Genomic DNA, 18287 nt, shown 5'->3' on the forward strand with positions numbered 1-18287 from the left:
AATTGTTTTTTTCACATACACAGAAACGATCTGATAGACAGCACCTTGATTTTAGGTGTGAGTAGCAAAGCTGTGATAACAGGTCAGAAAATAGGCCCAAGTGTAAGGTGTGCGGTAAGAATCATTGGGGTTAGTGTTTGGCTTGATCTGGAGCCTGTATTCGATGTGGAAAGGAAGGGCATTTGTCTAAGGACTGTCTTGGAGGCCGTACACTGATACCAGAATTCAGCAAAGGCCATTACGCATCGCGGATAACCCCACTCAGAACCGTCTTCCAACAAGAACTTATGCCTCTACCAGCAAGGATACTGGAAACCCTGATGTAGCGGTGACAAGTACACTATTTGTTCTTGGGCACCTTGCTTTGACATTTTTGACTCAGGATCTACACATTCTTTTATTTCTATGGTTTTTATTAGTCAAGCAAAGTTTGTATTAGAACCTTTATTGCATGGATTCTCAGTAGGCACCCCAGCAGGGGTGAATATGATTGCTGCTTATAGAGTAAAAGATAGTCATGTATTAATATCAGGAGTTAAATAGTGGTAGACTAAATAGTATTTGATATGACTTGTATGATGTAATTTTGGGAATGAATTGATTAGCAAAACATTATGCTAGTATAAACTGTTACAAGAAAGAAGTGGTGTTTACACCACTGTCCGAGACCAAATTCAAATTCAAGGTCACGAGTCTTGGTACTGTGCCAAAGGTGATATCAATGATGAAAGCAAATAAGTTAGCCCAGGACGGAGCGTGGGCAATACTAGCAAGCATTGTGGATACCAAGAAAGAGAAGGTTTCCCTAGAAACATTGTCAGTTGTGAATGAGTTCCCAAATGTATTCCTAGAGGACTTGCCAAGAATTCCTCCGACATGAGATGTTGATTTTGCAATAGAGCTGGAATCAGGTACCAGTCCAATATCTAAGACCCCGTATCGTATGGCACCAGCTGAGCTGAAAGAACTCAAGACGCAACTACAAAAGTTGTTAGATAAGGGATTTATTAGACCCAACATTTGTCCTTGGTGTGTGCCTGTGCTATTTGGCAAGAAAAAGGACGGGTCTATGCGCTTGTGCATTGCTTATAAGGAGCTGAATAAGAGAATAGTGAAGAACAAGTATCCCCTTCCGTGCATTGAGGACTTATTTGATCAGCTCAGGGAGGCAACAGTGTTTTAAAAAATTAACCTTCGGTCCAGTTACCACCAGATCAAGATTAAAAATGAGGATATATCGAAGACAGCTTTCAGAACAAGGTATGACATTATGAGTTTGTGGTTATGTCATTTGGACTTACTAATGCCCCTGCAGTGTTTATGGAACTGATGAATCGCGTGATCAAGTAATGTTTGGATACTTTTGTCATAGTGTTCATAGACGATATCTTGGTGTATTCAAAGACAGATCAAGAACATCAGTTACATCTAAGAAAGGCTCTGACAATACTGAGAGTCAATTCTTGAAGTGTGAATTTTGTGTTACGTGAAGTCGCTTTTCTAGGGTACGTGATATCTGAGAAAGGTGTGCCAGTAGATCCTGCCAAGGTGGAAGCGGTCACTAAATGGAATTGTCCAACCACTGTTACTGAGGTACGAAGCTTTCTAGGCTTAGCAGGTTATTACCAACACTTCATAAAGGATTTTTCCAAAATAGCTGCACATTTTAAGCAATTAACTCGAAAGACTGCTTTTATGGTTCGAAGAGTACGAAACAAGTTTCAAGATCTAAAGGATAGGCTGGTGACTACGCCAGTACTTTCGATGCCCGACGGCACAAGGAACTATGTCATTTACAGTGATGCTTCCAAGAAAGGCTTGGGTTGTGTGTTGATGCAACATGAGAAGGTTATTGCCTACGCATCCAGCCAGTTAAAGGACTATACAAAGAAATACCCAACGCATGATCTGGAACTAGCAGCGGTGGTTTTCTCATTAAAGATATGGCAACACTACCTTTATGGAGAAGACTCTAATTTACACTGACCACAAAAGTTTGAAGTATTTCTTTTCTCAGAAGGAGCTGAATATAAGACAACGGAGGTGGTTGGAGCTGGTCAAAGATTATGGCATTGACATTCAATATCACCCCAGGAAGGGCAATGTGGTTATAGACGCCCTAAGTAGAAAGACAGCTCATTCATCAGCATTATTTACAAGAAAACCCAGGGTATAGGCAGTTTTTGAGCAAGCTAGAATAACGGTGGCAGTGGAAGATATTAAAGCACAACTAGCTCGACTGACTATACAACCCACCCTCCGTCAGAGAATTGTTGATGCTCAGATAAGAGACTCTTAGTTGGAAAAGATACTTAATAAGATGGATGGAGGCAAAACCAGCTGACGAATACACCAAGGCATCTGATGGAGGACTACTGTATCAAGGTCGGTTGTGTGTACCAATGGTAGAATAATAGAGGAATAGAATATTAAAGGAGGCGCATAATTCTCCATTCATCATGCATCATGGAGGTACCAAGATGTATCAAGATATAAAGCCACACTTTTGGTGGCATGGAATGAAGACGGATATCGTAGAGTTTGTAAGTAGATGTTTGGTTTGCTATCAGGTCAAGACACCAAGACAAAGACCAACATGATTATTGTAGCCTCTCAGTGTAGCATGGAAATGGGAGAATATTCCCATGGATTTCATGGTAGGATTACCAAGAACATTAAAGGGCTACATGGTCAGGCCACCTACACAGTAGACAATTGCGCACTGTTGTACATGAATGAAATTGTCAGATTGCATGGAATTCCAGTATCAATTGTATCAAATCGTGACCCATGTTTTACTTCAGCTTTTGGCGCGGACTCTAGAAATCGTTGGGCACTCGCTTGGATATCAGTACAACGTTCCATTGACAGACAGACAGAACGTTTAAATCAAAGTTTAGAGGATATGTTACGTGCCTGTCTGCTTGAATTCGTTGGTAGTTGAGATTCGAAGCTGCATCTCATGGAATTTTCCTATAATAATTGTTATCAGGCGACAATTGGCATGGCGCCATACGAGGCATTATGTGGAAAACGATGCAGAACACCATTATGTTGGGATGAGGTAGGGGAACGTGAGTTGGTGGGTCCAAATTGGTCCAAGTTACGAATGAGGCGATGCAAAAGATCAAAGAAAGGATGTGCACTACTCAGAGTAGACAGAAAAGCTATGCGAACTCAAGACGGAGGAATCTAGAGTTTGAAGTGGGTGACATGGTATTCTTGAAAGTGGCCCTGATGAAAGGAGTCCTAAGGTTTAGACGCAAAGGAAAGCTGAGTCCTCGATTTATAGAAACTTTTGAAATTTTGGAGAGGATCGGACCCGTTGCGTATATGTTAGCCCTACCACCATCGCTCTCAACTGTACACAAATATTTCATGTATCTGTACTTCGTAAGTATATGGCCAATCCAACACATGTGATAGATTATGAGGCTCTAGAAGTAGTAGAAGACTTAAGCTATGAGGAAAAACCATTGGGAATTTTGGCTTGCAAGGTAAAAGACATTGCATTTGTCAAGGTATGGTGGAGAAACCAACCAATGGAGGAGGCTACATGGGAACGAGAAGTTGTTGTCGGCGCATCGTCGATTAGGGTTTTAAGGTGTTGCGGGTTTGGAAGACGAGCACCGGATCGGGTCGGATACCCGCGGACACAACTCCTGCTTCTAGCCCTCAGGTCGTATGAAGACACGAGCTGTAGTTGCTTTCGACCCAAACAGGATCTGCATTCATTTTGGCTCAACATAGACGCACGCCTGTAGCGCGTTTTCTCAGCTTTGCACGTATATACATGGCTCGACTCCTCCATCAGACTTCCTCGGCTTGACGGTAGCTTGGCTTGTCAGCTCGGTATACCCACAATATACCGATTTCTAGGTTTACGGCCCTTCCAAAGACGTTTCTGCCCTTGTTTTTGCATTCTAAGGTTAGTATGACTCTTAATAGTCAACTTAAATTATGTTAGGTGTTTACCTTGATAACTAACAATGAGGTTTAGCTAGGATATGTTATGAAAGGTTTCTAAATATGTTATGTGGTTCTTATAGGACGTAATTAACCGTTGGAATTAGCTTGTTGTGAGTGACTTTGGCCAAGGCCATCGAGGTAAGTGACTTTACTATTGGATTTAGTTTATTAGGTGTTGTATGATGATGCGTGCTCTGTGGCCCCTGCATGCACCATATTATATGTGATATGACTATGTGACACATGAATTATATTGACTGGTAATGTTATGAAAATTTATGATTGATATGTTAGTACTATATGCCATGAAAGTGATGATTGTTGACTGTATGCACGTAGTATAACTGAATTATGTCATGAAATGCTTATGAAATTGGAACGTATTTTCATATTAAGTAATATGCCATGTAAGGTAAGTTATGAGACCTCATGCATGTTTGTATGTCATTTGCATTGGGATACTTCCTCTTTATGTCATGAAAGAATGAAATTCGATATTTATGTTCGCCATGATATCATGCGGGACTTTTCTGTGCGTGTACATGGGTCTCGTGTGGAGAAATACCACACATCCAACCCTACCCAGAATAGAAAAGCACCCAAGGCAAGTTTACAAAAGTTAGGTCCCACTCATATGTTGCATGTGTTTGCATTTCTAACCCTAATAGTGGAGTGACTTATTGAGTATTTCATAAAATACTCAAGCCACGTGCTACCTTCATTTTTCAGGTAAAGGCAAGGTGCCGATGTATGGCTGACGATGGAGCTGAGGTTACCATGGAAGACTAAAGAGAGGGTATAGTTACCCATTTATTTTTTTATTTGGGTTTTTAAGTTAGATCATTGAACGTTCATTTTATTTAAATTTCCTAATTCAGTTATTGAATGTTTTCGTTTCGGAGTTATCTTTAGTTTGGATTTTGAACCTTTATGTAAGACTGATGTTGTTTTCAAGACTATTTATGTTGAATTTTCCGTTTAAAGATTTATGCATGTACGGATGACGTCACTAATTAGGTTAAGAAAATTAGGGGCGTTACAAAGTACCTTTTCTTACTGTTGGAGATGGGTTTTATTGGTCCACATATATCAACATGTATTGGTTGAAGCACTTGTGAAGCTCTCCACGTGCTATGCTTGGAAAAAGATCCTCTTTGTTGTTTTCTTGTTAAGCAGTCCTTGCAAAGCCTTGAAGGAGAATTAAGTTCAGGTAATCCATTCACCTTCTTTCTTTTTCAGTGGTTTCAAACCATCAAAGGTCAAGTGCTGGTCGCTTGTGGATGTATATAATAAAATGATGTAAAATTCACAAGAATAAGTGCAAGTATACACTATCACAAGTAGAAAGTAATAAGTAAATTATCGATTCCACAGGAAACCTATCCTTTTGGTTAATTTTATCATTGAAAATTAAGTGAGTTTTTAGGTAACATTCAAATGGGTGTTGGTGATTTTAACTACTTAAACAAAACTAAAACAGAGTACCACTGCTATTGAAAAACAGAAAATGATGAGAAAGTCAACTATAAGAAGGAAGGTTCGGCTAAGAGAGGTTAAATAGATAAGTTGTTGAGTTTTGTGGTACATTTTAGTTCCTTTTAATAGATTTCCAAGACCACTTCCGACGGTCATGAATGGTGATTATTTCCATAATCGTTGTGATTTCTAACGAGGCTCTAGGAGAAGTATTATTCTTAACCCTTCTGTTACCCTTCAAGTCTCATTGCTTTGGAACTAGAGTATTAAAGAGGATTTCATTGCTCCCTCTCTTCTCCCGAATAAGAGAACAACTATGTATGTAAAGTAGCTAATTAAACACACATATAAATCATTAACAACAACTCTTTAATAAACTAAAATCATACCATCAACATACTTAAACTATATAAAACTCTCTCGCCTCCCCTATAAACTAACACGACCCACTTTATAATCATTACAAATGATTTGATCCAAATCGTTCATGTAGAGACATGTAAGTGGGGGTATTCTATACAATGAGTTTGATAAGGATCACGGTGTTCCAAATGTTTCAACTGGACCTATTACACGATCTAAGGCCAAGATGATTCAACAAGCATTCATTCTTCATCTACAAAATTATACGCTTGATTCAACCATTATTTCATGTGTTACAAACTGATTTGATTGAGGAAGGACCATTTGAAGCTTCAGAAGTGAATATTTGCATGGTTGAAGAAAGGGATGAAGTTGTTTGCACTTGATTGATAAGTTGTTAGAAAACTTTATTTATTACTTTTAATTTCATAATTATTGTATGGGTAAAAGGGTGGAAGTCATTGGTCAAATTGACTTTTTTTTTTTTTGGAGATTTAAGGGATCAGGATTAAATTTTGGTCGCTAACTTCTTTAGTGGACATTTGAAATATTGAAAATTTCTTTTGTGGGTAACTATAAATACGCACAAATTATTACATAAAAAAGAGATTGTGAATGAATGAATTTGAGATCTCAGATTGAGACTTTCACCTTTCGAAATTCAAGCATCATCTTTGTCATTTCTAAGTTTACTGCAATTCTTGTAGTAGATTGCATCTGAGCTCTAGATCTTTAATCTTAAGAAGTAATCTAATTCTAGCATTATATCTTGGTTTATCCGAATTTTGTACAAGGAGGTGTTAATTTTATTGATTCAACCATTTTTGCTCCCACAAAAACATGAATTGTTGGGATTAGGGTTGCCTTATCAATTTGATATCATAGCCTAGGTTGCATCTTAGTGGCCTACTCTAGAATTCATTTTATTTTTCGTTTATGCTATTGTTTTTCTTTTCTTCAAATCTGTCCATTTATTCTGTTGCTGCGAGTTCAACCCTTCTTTGTAATCTTCTCACTTTATTCTCATTTTATTACTATAGATCATATTTAGATCTTAAAAAAAAAAAAAAAAATCCAATCATATTGTTCTTAATATTGTGGTTATAAATCCTTGTCATTAGACAATTTGCATGTTTATTTGAATATCAAATAAACTCCAATTAACATTTTTTTCTAAATCATCTAAATTTTGAACCATTGTGTTGATATTGTTCTTTCACCCATTTAGCGGGACATAGTCGTAGGGGAAGGAGGAGATGTCGGTTGAGGGAGAGGAAGAGGTAGAACAAGGGGTAGAGAAATTTTAGCACAAAAAAGAAGTGAGAGAGAGTTTCAATATAAGAGAGGAGAAGGAGTCAAGGGAGTAAAGCTTCCAACTTTCTATGGGAGATCTGATCTAGAAGAGTATTTGCAATATGAGAGCAAAATTGAGTATGTTTTTTATTGCAACAATTTCAGTGAAGAAATAAAGTTGAAGCTTTCTATAACTGAATTTTGTGATTTCGTAATTATGTTGGACATCTTTGATATCAGAGTGGAGGAGAAATTATGAAGAACCAATTGAAATGTGGGAGGAATTGAAGTTATTAATGAGAAAAATGTACATTCCTAAGCATTATTCTCGAGTACTCAAGGAAAACTGTATACAATGCAATATGGATCCAAGAGTGTTGAAGAATATTACAAAGAAATGGAGGTCTTTATGAAGAGAGCATGCATTGATGAAGACAACGATGATATAATGGCCAGATTCCTTGGTGGGTTAAACACACAACTTGCTCATCAAGTGGATAGGCAAGCGTACTCTGATATGCAAGAATTGTTACACCTTGCTGTCAAAATCGAAGGGCAACTAGCTTGGGAGAAGAACTCCAAGAGGTATGTTATTCCTAAGTCTACAACTTTCAACACTTGGAAAAAGGATGCAAATATTGAAAAGATAGATTTTAAGGTTAGAGGAAAGTATGAGCTTGACAAAAAGAACAAAGTTGAGACCTCAAAGGGTAAAGAGAAAGTTGAGGAATACAAGGAGGTTCGAGAAAGAAATAGAGACATCAAATCTTGGAAATGTCAAGAAATTGGTCATATTAGTGGTGATGATCCTAACAAGAGAGTCATGACCATCAAGAATGGACAAGCTGTCACAGATACTGAGGAAAGTGACTAGGATGAGCTAGTTGAAGAAGAAAACCAAGAGAATGATGAAGAATTGGAAGATGGGAGTCATTTGACACTTGTTGAGAAGACTTCTTAAAACTCAAGTTACGGAGAATAATGTTGATGATCAAAGAGACAACCTATTTCACACATTGTGTTTAGTCAAGGGGACTCCTTGTAGTCTTGTTATTGATAGTGAAAGTTGCACCAATGTATTAAGTACCATGTTGATCAAAAGGTTGCAAATTCCAACTCAACACCATCCTAAACCTTACAAGCTTCAATGTCTCAATGATAGTGGAACAATAAAGGTAGTTTCTCAAGTTTAATATCTTTTACTTTGGGGAAACATAAAGATAAAGTTCTTTGTGATGTGCTACCCATACTTGCTGGAGGCATATTGCTAGGCCGACATTCGCAATTTGATAGGAAGGCCATGCATGATGGTTATATGAATAGGTATTCTTTTATAAAAGATGGTAGAAAAACCCTTTTGAGTTCTACAATGTATTAAAGTTGGAGAAAAAAAAAGAGTTCGAGGAATATTATTTTCATTCAAACATTTATTTAAGAAAAGCATCCAAGGTTCTATAGCTCAGTTGGTTAGAGCGTTGGTTTTATGAGCCGAAGGTTGCGGGTTCGAGCCCTGCCAGAACCAATCAAACCTAGTCACACAGTTAATTGAACAATAGTGTAAACTGAAAAAATTATGGGATGAGATCATTAAGATCAGGAAAAGGACTATCTCAAAGGTAGTCTCGATGATGAAGAGATTAGTCCATCAAGGCAGAATGAGTTTTTAATTAAGCATTTTGGGATGAGATCATTAAGATCAGGAAAAGGACTATCTCAAAGGTAGTCTCGATGATGAAGAGATTAGTCCATCAAGGCAGAAGGAGATCAGGAAAAGGACTATCTCAAAGGTAGTCTCGATGATGAAGAGATTAGTCCATCAAGGCAGAATGAGTTTTTAATTAAGCATTTTGGGATGAGATCATTAAGATCAGGAAAAGGACTATCTCAAAGGTAGTCTCGATGATGAAGAGATTAGTCCATCAAGGCAGAAGGAGTTTTTAATTAAGCATTTTTCGAAGTTTACATTACAAATGGTGTTAATGTAAGAGTTATATTTCTGCATTATAGATGAGCATGAGGAAGTTTACATTACAAATGGTGTTAATGTAAGAGTTATATTTCTGCATTATAGATGAGCATGAGACGTTAGTGGGACTAATGTAAGAGTTATATTTCTGCATTATAGATGAGCATGAGACGTTAGTGGGACTCTGAGTATGCATTATAGATGAGCATGAGACGTTAGTGGGACTCTGAGTATGTGGAACTTTAGGGTCGTTACAATCTTATTGAATATTTTTAATACTCACCCAGTGTTAAAAATAGTTTCAGGTAATTGCATTGTTGTAGAACGAGAGTGACGAGTAGGGTGATGGAGGTTGGCTAGCCCATCCCTCAAGACCATAGAGTCACCTAAGCTTGAGGGATATGATTCCTGTGTCCTGGTTAGCTAATAGGTTATCCGACGTGGACCTATACTCCCCTCTCAGGAAGAGGTTTACAACAGAGTGGCCCTGTTCAGGAGACCACGGGCCATTCCACAAAGCTGAAGCTCACATTATCATAGTTGGCATGTGCTTAGTTCGCCACCAGATTCGAATGGGTAGTGGCGGATCTGTAGACACCGTTACACTGTTATCAGCCAGGAGAAGTACTTTGGTTGTCCTTGGTTATCGTGGAGGTCTGCTACGTTCTTAAGGACTTCTAGGAAGTTTAAATCTCATCTCTCATTTCCAGGGTGCTCAAGATTAGCTCCACAAGGAAAATCCAAGTCTCTAGGTGCACTCAAATCTCATCCTTTGATCTTGGGGTGCAGGGTGTACTGTAAACGTTTTGACCTAAGTCAACGAGTAAACCGCACTAGTTGTAGCAACCTAATCTTAATTGAGTTATTTCATGCTTCCTTTTCTAGGGAGATATACCTATCAATTACCTAAGCACATAATCCATAATTTAAACTTCATCTTGGTCATACCTGGGAGCTGAGGAGGTTCTTTGGGTTCCGAAGGCGGCTAGATGACTTAACGCGGACTTTTGACTTTAGGCTTTTTTATTTTTAGTTTTCGAGTCTTTCTTAGTTTAGGAGAATTAGGGTCTAGACCCTCTGACCGTCACTCACGATCTTTAGGTGCTCAGTCTACTAGAGGTGTCCTGACCTAAGTCATTGTCTAGCCAACCTAACTTTAACACCCTGCTTCTTTGCAGATAAACACACTCCACTGGGAGAACAAATAGTCAAACACCTGAAGCTAACACATATTATATCATGCACACATACAAGCAAAACAAGCTCGTCGGAGAGATAACATTCATTAATTACCTGAAACACAGACAACGTTAACCCATCCTCTTTTCTGACATAACATTAAACATATAAAACATCACTCATCACAAATCTTATCATAGGAAAATTTTTATAATTTTTTTCTATCATGCATACCACCACACTCATCCATATTTCTCAACTCATATTCTAGTCATGCATATTTTCTTTCTAGCATTGCTTAATACATAAAATAGCATGGTTCTCACAAATCTCAACCTAGGGGCATAACGATAATTTTCTAACATACATAAGTATACACTCACCCAAAAACAACCTTTAGTCTTTAACATGCATTATCTAACCACCTAAGGTAAGGAATGTTTGTGTGTTAACACGTCCTAGCGATACCTACAAGTACTATTTGCCTAAAGTTCGTGTGGTTACTTACTTGGATGACGTGTGTCTTCCCGAGCAAGCTTCTTCGCATGTTAGGAGCTCCAAAATTCCTGGAATCTTTCTCTCACATACAATAACCTATGCATTCAACTCCTTCGTCAAAATTCCTAAACTTCCAAACCAGTTTTTTATTCTTTTTTTATATATATATTTTCTTTAATTTTATAACTTTCTCTCCACAATTCAAATCAACTTAGTTTCTTCACGAAAATCGTAAACTTTTAATTGATCGTTACAAAGGTATAATTTTTGGTCAATCACAACAACGAATAATCGAGTTCGAACATCATCAAAAACAAAAAATTGACAAATATTTTCAGCCACTAGATGTTTATGAGAATGCCACCTTCGGGTCTGAATCAACTCCAACTTCCTTCATGAAACTTATGCAAAATTCCTCCAATATAACCATACTAAAAATTCAAAACTTAATTCCAAGGAAAGCTCTCGAATTTGAAGGAAAGTTTAAATGAAGAACCCAAAAATCATACATTTCGTTCTTCCTTGATTCTTGACGGAATTGAGTGATTAAAAAGACAAGAATAGTTCTTCCAAGACCACCAAACAATTCTTGTTTTATCTCTCTCTTATAATCCCTAAACGATCATCTTCTTTTATCTCTCTTCTCCTATTCTTTCTTTCTTTTTTTCATTTTTAGTAATCAGACTAGGTTAATCCACGCCTCTAATTAGGAATTGAGGGTATATATGATCAATTTACTTTTATTTAGTCTAGGTTAATCCCTAAACACACATGCATCGGATAGTTGTATTTATTTTCTTAGACTTAGGCTAGAATAGGATGTTTTTAACTTAAACGCTTATTTATTTTATTTAGTCTTTTGTTGTGTCGTTTTAAAGATGTTTTCAAAACACGTAAGTCCATGGTTGTGTTTTAAGATAAAGTATGTTTTATGGAATTTTAATGAAGTCTTCCGCATTCAATGTTTAGGGTACGTATACAGTAGCGACCTTAAATTAAGTAGAAAATTTCGGATCGTTACATAACATGTCATCGTTGATCGCTGAGATACAAAACTACATATTGTATTATATACATAAATTTCGAGCTTTTATTCGTTTGTGTATGTTTAAGGATTGGAATTTTATTTTTTTTAGATTTTATGTTGAGATTTTATTTTTGGTGCCAAAAATGAAGAGATATTATGCTATGAATTTATTCTCACCGGAAAAGGTGCGCAATTTCCGACAAGGAAGTTATTACACCTTCAATGGAAATGTTATAAGACTCTTTATATTCCTATATTCAACCCTTCTCTTTCTATATAAAACGACTTTTTGTAACGACCCGAAATTTTCTACTTAATTTAAAGTCGCTATTGTACACATATCCTAATCATTGAATGCGGAAGACTTCATTTAAATTCTATAAAACACATCCTTTATCTTAAAACACAGTCATGGACTTACGTGTTTCGAAAACATCTTTAAAATGACACAACAAAAGACTAAACTCAAAGAAAATAAATACTATCTGATGCATCTGCCATGGTCTCAAGTTGTGATATCGTCATCAGCCGTACATGAATGTCTTGCCTTAACCTGAAAAATGTAGTACACATGGCTTGAGTATTTAAAGAAATACTTAGTAAGTGACCCCACTATTGAGGTTAAATGCAACAATCACATGCAAATGAGATAATGGGACCTATCCTTTCAATCTATTTTCCTAGGTGCTGTCCTAACGGGTAATTTGGATGTGTACCATATACTCTACACATAGCCCATACGTGCGAGTATGGGCTCACCAGTCAGTTCGCACACTGCTAGGCCACTTTCCTTGTTGGGCGAGTATACTTTGGGAGCTCCTTAGGCCGGACACCTGTTAGAACTAGTAACCGTCACGACAGCGCTATGCAAAACATAATGATCGTTGTCTTGCCATTTGATGTACGCGACTGTACCCTCGTGATGGAATAGGGGTATCCCCTAAATGCATGAGCACACATAATGCATGAGGTCCCCAACATTTCTACTCTTATCAGTAATGAATATAACCCCGCTATCATCTTTCATGCTTAACATGTCATTTCTCATTTTTCATTCTACGTATCATACATAATCCTAACGGGGTTACATTTCATTTCATTTATCGTGATATATGTCATTCATAACATGCTGTATACATACAATTTAGAAAACATAACTAATGCTCCATGCTTTTAACATGTCTTTTCATAACGTACCATTCATACAATAATTACCTTAATGGTCACACAAAACCATCTAAACATAACATATCACATCACAATATATCATATCATAAACATGTCATATAGTAAACACTTTGTGGTCATATCATTCCCTAACTTATCATAGCCTTAACGTTCTTATACCTATCACAGTTATATCGTTACGTGAACGTACCTTAGTCATATCATCACTGGAACGTATCTCAACACTATCATTCTATCGATCTATCACAAACCTATCCTTTTCTACCCATATCCTAACCATATATGTAACGATCCAAAATTTTCTATTTAATTTAAGGTCGCTACTGTATACGTACCATAAACATTGAATGAGGAAGACTTCATTTAAATTCCATAAAACATAACTTTTATCTTAAAACACAGCCATAGACTTACTTGTTTCGAAAACATCTTTAAAATGACACAACAAAAGACTAAATAAAATAATAAGCGTTTAAGTTAAAAACATCCTATTCTAGCCTAAGTCTAAGAAAATAAATACCACTATCCTATGCATGTGCCATGGTCTCGAGTTGCGATGTCGTCGTCGGCCATACAGGAATGTCTTGCCTTAACCTGAAAAATGTAGTAGCACATGGCTTGAGTATTTAAAGAAATACTCAGTAAGTGACTCCACTATTGGGGGTTAAATGCAAGAACATGCGAATGCAATGACGGGACCTATCCTTTCAATCTATTTTCCTACGGTACTGTCCTAACGAGTAATTTGAATGTGTGCCATATACTCTACACACAGCCCATACATGTGAGTATGGGCTCACTAGTCAGTTCGCACACCATTGGACCACTTTCCTTGTCGGGCGAGCATACTCTAGGAGCTCCTTAAGCCGGACACCCGTTAGAACGAGTAACTGTCATGGCAGCGCTATGCAAAACATAACGATCGTTGTCCTGCCATTGGATGTATGCGTTCGTACCCTCGTGATTGAATAGGGGTATCCCCCAAAATGCATGAGCAAACATAATTCATGAGGTCCCCAAAATTTCTTCTTTTGTCATTAATGAATATAACCCCGCTATTATCTTCCACGCTTAACATCTCATTTCTCATTTTTCACTCTACGTATAATCCTAACGGGGTTACATTTCATTTCATTTATCATGATATCATGTCCTTCATAACATGTTGTATACATACAATTTAGAAAACATAACATAACGCTCCATGCTTTTAACATGTCATTTCATAACGTGCAATTCATTCAACAATTACCTCCATGGTCACACAAAACAATCTAAACATAACCCCTCACATTACAATATATCGTATCATAAACATGTCATATCGTAAACACTTCATGGTCATATCGTTCCCTAACTTATCATAGCCTTAACGTTCTTATACCTATCACAGTCATATCATTACGTGAATGTACCTTAGTCATATTATCACAGGAACGTATCCTAACGCTGTCGTTCTATCAATCTATCACAAACCTATCCCTTTCTACCCATATCCTAACTATATTCTTTCATTAATCTCCCCTATCCATAGCATTACGATATGTAACCTAACCTTAACGCTTCATGAACGTATCTTACTCCTATCGTTACATTTCGTCTTGTGCATCCTTCTCATATCCTATCGAGAACATATCCTTGAACACATCATACCATAATTATTATCATACAATTCACATATAACATAACATAAACATAATATAAGCATACCGATTCACAGATAATTCACACATATCAGTATATATGACACGTGCAGAACCATAGGCACGTGTCAACATCTTTCAGTTGTTTGATTTGAAGTCCAAGAAAGAAAGTGGGCTCTCCCATCATACTCATCTCAAACTCATTATGCATACATTTAGAAAATTCTTCACATAAGAAGGATTAGTAGAACCAAATATAATATCATCCACATATATTTACACTAATAACATATATTTTTCTTTAATTTTAATAAAGAGAGTAGTGTCGAGCTTACCCATTTTGAAATCATTATCAATAAGAAAATTAATAAGTCTATCGTACCGAGCTCTCGAAGCTTGTTTTAAGCCATAAAGAGCCTCTTACAACTTATAGGCATGATGTGGGAAATTAAAATTTTCAAATCGAGGAGGTTGTTTTACATAAACTTCCTCCATACTATAACCATTTAAGAATGCACTTTTCACATCCATATGATATATATAAAATTTTTGTAAGAAGCAAATGCAAGTAAGGAGGTCTACAAGTTGATTGTCCTTCACAAAAACCGTTTTTAATAAGTTGATTTGCCATAAGCTCATAAAATAAAGTTTATAAAAAAAACAATAGGAGCAACCTGATACCATTTGTTGGATCGATATGGCAACCCTAAAGGTATGAATAGGGTTTCAACAATATAATGATTAAATTTTTGTAATAACAATAAAACTTAATAGCATGCAATAAAACTTAATAATAATTGAGAATTTAAATAGGAAAGGGTTAGAAAATATAACACCCTAGTTTTATAGTCGACCTACTCCACTCCCCAAGCGCCTCTTGGGAATTTGAATAAACCTTTCTTGACTCTTTCCTCCGATCAGAGCCCAACCGCTACACCGCTCTTTTTACGAGTTCAAGAGAAAACTCAATCCTTTCCACGACTCAGGTTTCCATGCCTCGGTTCAAACCAGTACACAGCTCTTTTTACGAGTTTAGGAGCAAACTCAATCCTTTCCACGGCTCAGGATCAAACCGGTACAATTGTCTGAAATTTTATAGAAACACACCACAACTCTCCGAAGTAGTAGATTTACAATTTTCTCACAATACAATAGACATCTCTTAAGAATAAGATAAACAACAAATAAAATTGGAAGCTTTGGAGAGAGCAATAATGGAGGCAAAAAGATTTAGATCGACCAAACTATGTATTTGTGTTCTATGTTCTGTGTTCTGAAAAATATGAAGAGGTGATGGGTTAAAATAGTGATCAAGTTGTAAAAATAAAAATTGATACGGACCACTAAAACGTGGACCAAGTAAAATAATATTTATTTATTTAAATTTATCGTGAAAAACTAAAGACCACATATTTCATTTATTTAATTATATATATATATATATTATTTTAAATAAATATTAAAAATATTTTAAATTCATTTTTATTATATATATATATATATATAAATGTAATAATATAATAGAAAAATGTTAATGAAAATAACGTGAGTAACATTTAAAATTTAAAAGTAAAACTAATGAAAATAATTATAAATGTAATTGAAATAATTTTATAATTCAAATAATTTTCTTTTTAAGTTATTGACAACTGTTATAAATGTAATTAGAACTAATTTTATAATTCATAAAGTAGTGAAAAACTTTTATAAATGTAATCGAAAACTCTACCATTTGTTACTCTACCAAAGTTATAAATGTAATATTTCGATTGGTCCATAATGTTAATTTTGTCGATGGTCCATGATGTCAATTTTGTCACCACATCACCACGTCGGATATCTTGTTTTGAATTCGATTGGTCCATGATGTCAATTTTGTCGCCGGTTCATGATGTCAATTTTGTCACCACATCATCACGTCCGGTATCTTGTTTTGACTGAAACTTCTTCGTTTTAGTTCTAATTTGAGTGAACCAAAAAAGACTTTGAAATAGTTATTCCCAACCTTATATTGTGGACAAACAAAATATTGAAAATTCTTAATAATTGAAGGTAAGTCTGTCATCAACAAAACATTAATTAATTAATTAATTAATTAAATTAATTAATTTGAGATTAAGGGCCGGCCAACCAGGTAAAGGTTACAAATGGTATATATGAGTAGTTATCCACTAACGTCAATTTTTTTAATCATCTTTTCATTTATGATACCTTATTATAAAACTCAAGTCCAGGTGAGAATTAATTTTCTAAATTTTTTTCTTAAAATTTCAATTTGAAAGTTTATTGAGACCCTTAGACCCTAAATCTTTAAAGGTTGAAAGACGTGGTAGACGAAAATAATGCTTAGAAAATTGCAAGAAACTCAAGAAAAATATTAAAAAATTATGTAAAACCTTAAAAATATGTCATTCAAAAAATAAGATTAGTCAAGATTTAAATTCCTTATTGGATTCAAAATCCATAACCATAAATATTTACAGAACTTATGTGCGATAAAATTAAACGGTATTTTGATATACATAAATACTCGAGACCATGCCACTTATCTTTTACTTTCATTTTGAGGAAAATTTTCTATTTAGTTAAATGGCTAGACCATGGGGGCATTCCAAGATTTTTATTGTTAAAATGGAATGTTAAACTTTTAAAATGGGAGGTAAATACTCGAGGTTTTCTAGCATTAGTATTGACACCTTTAACATTTTCTATTGAGCACATTAACTTTGATGAGAGGATATATGATCCAGCCATATAGATATTTATTAAATATAAGGAATTGATTAAGGTAGGCTTGAAGGTGGCATTGATTAAAGGCATACTAAGGTTTGGATGAAATGACAAGTTAAGTCTATGCTTCAACGAGACTTTTGATATTCTAGATCAATCAGACCGGTGACATACAAATGAAAGGTTAAGTCCATGTAATGAAAGCCCTATGTAACCAAGCAATAACCTCCATTAACATACTATGAAAACAAAAATACAAAAAAAACTGAAGAAGCCACGTGAGGACAAAACGATGAGATAGAGAAATATCGATTCACGTTTTAATCACTTTCGAGGATGAAAGTTATTTTTAGAAGCATGACACCAGGGGTTCCGCTAACCTCCCGACGTCGCTACAGATTAGCTTGACTAGAGAGGGTCCAGGGGGTGTGCGAGCCCTCAGAGATTCACACTTGCATGTCTGGGTAATGTATAGGGAAGTACTACACATCTATAGTAGTCCGAGACTGTAGGTTACTCGTAGAGAATAGAGATAGGTCCCAAGAGCATGATTGCATATGTTTGCATTTGCATGTCCCCCTATAATGGTAGGACCTGAGTTGGTTCGAGTCACCAATGAGACTGTCCAGAAAATCCGAGCGAAGATGCATACCGCTCAAAGTAGATAAATAAATCTACACGGTTGTAAGCATAGGATCTTGGAGTTTGAGATATGGGACTAGTATTCCTAAAGGTGGAATCCATGTAAGGTGTCTTGAGGTTCGGACGTAAGGGCAAGTTAAGTTCCAGGTTCATCGGGCCTTTCGAGATTCTCTCGTGGATTGATCCCTTAGCTTATAAGTTTGTCCTACCTCCCTCTCTCTCAGGAGTGCACGATGTAGTTCAATGTCGATACTGAGGAAATACATGACGGACCCTATCCACATAATAAACTACGAGCCCCTCCAACTCAAAG

General features: G+C 36.2%; 1 non-coding gene across 1 annotated transcript; it reads left to right on the top strand.

Moving 5' to 3' along the window:
- Window positions 1-8549: 8549 nt before the first annotated feature.
- TRNAI-UAU (transfer RNA isoleucine (anticodon UAU)) lies at window positions 8550-8623 on the top strand. The gene has a single exon. It is a non-coding gene; the product is annotated as a tRNA-Ile (tRNA).
- Window positions 8624-18287: the final 9664 nt, after the last annotated feature.

This window comes from Cucurbita pepo, chromosome 18 (genome assembly GCF_057944985.1).
Source record: "Cucurbita pepo subsp. pepo isolate OVF chromosome 18, ASM5794498v1, whole genome shotgun sequence".
NCBI classification, from domain to species: Eukaryota; Viridiplantae; Streptophyta; class Magnoliopsida; order Cucurbitales; family Cucurbitaceae; genus Cucurbita; species Cucurbita pepo.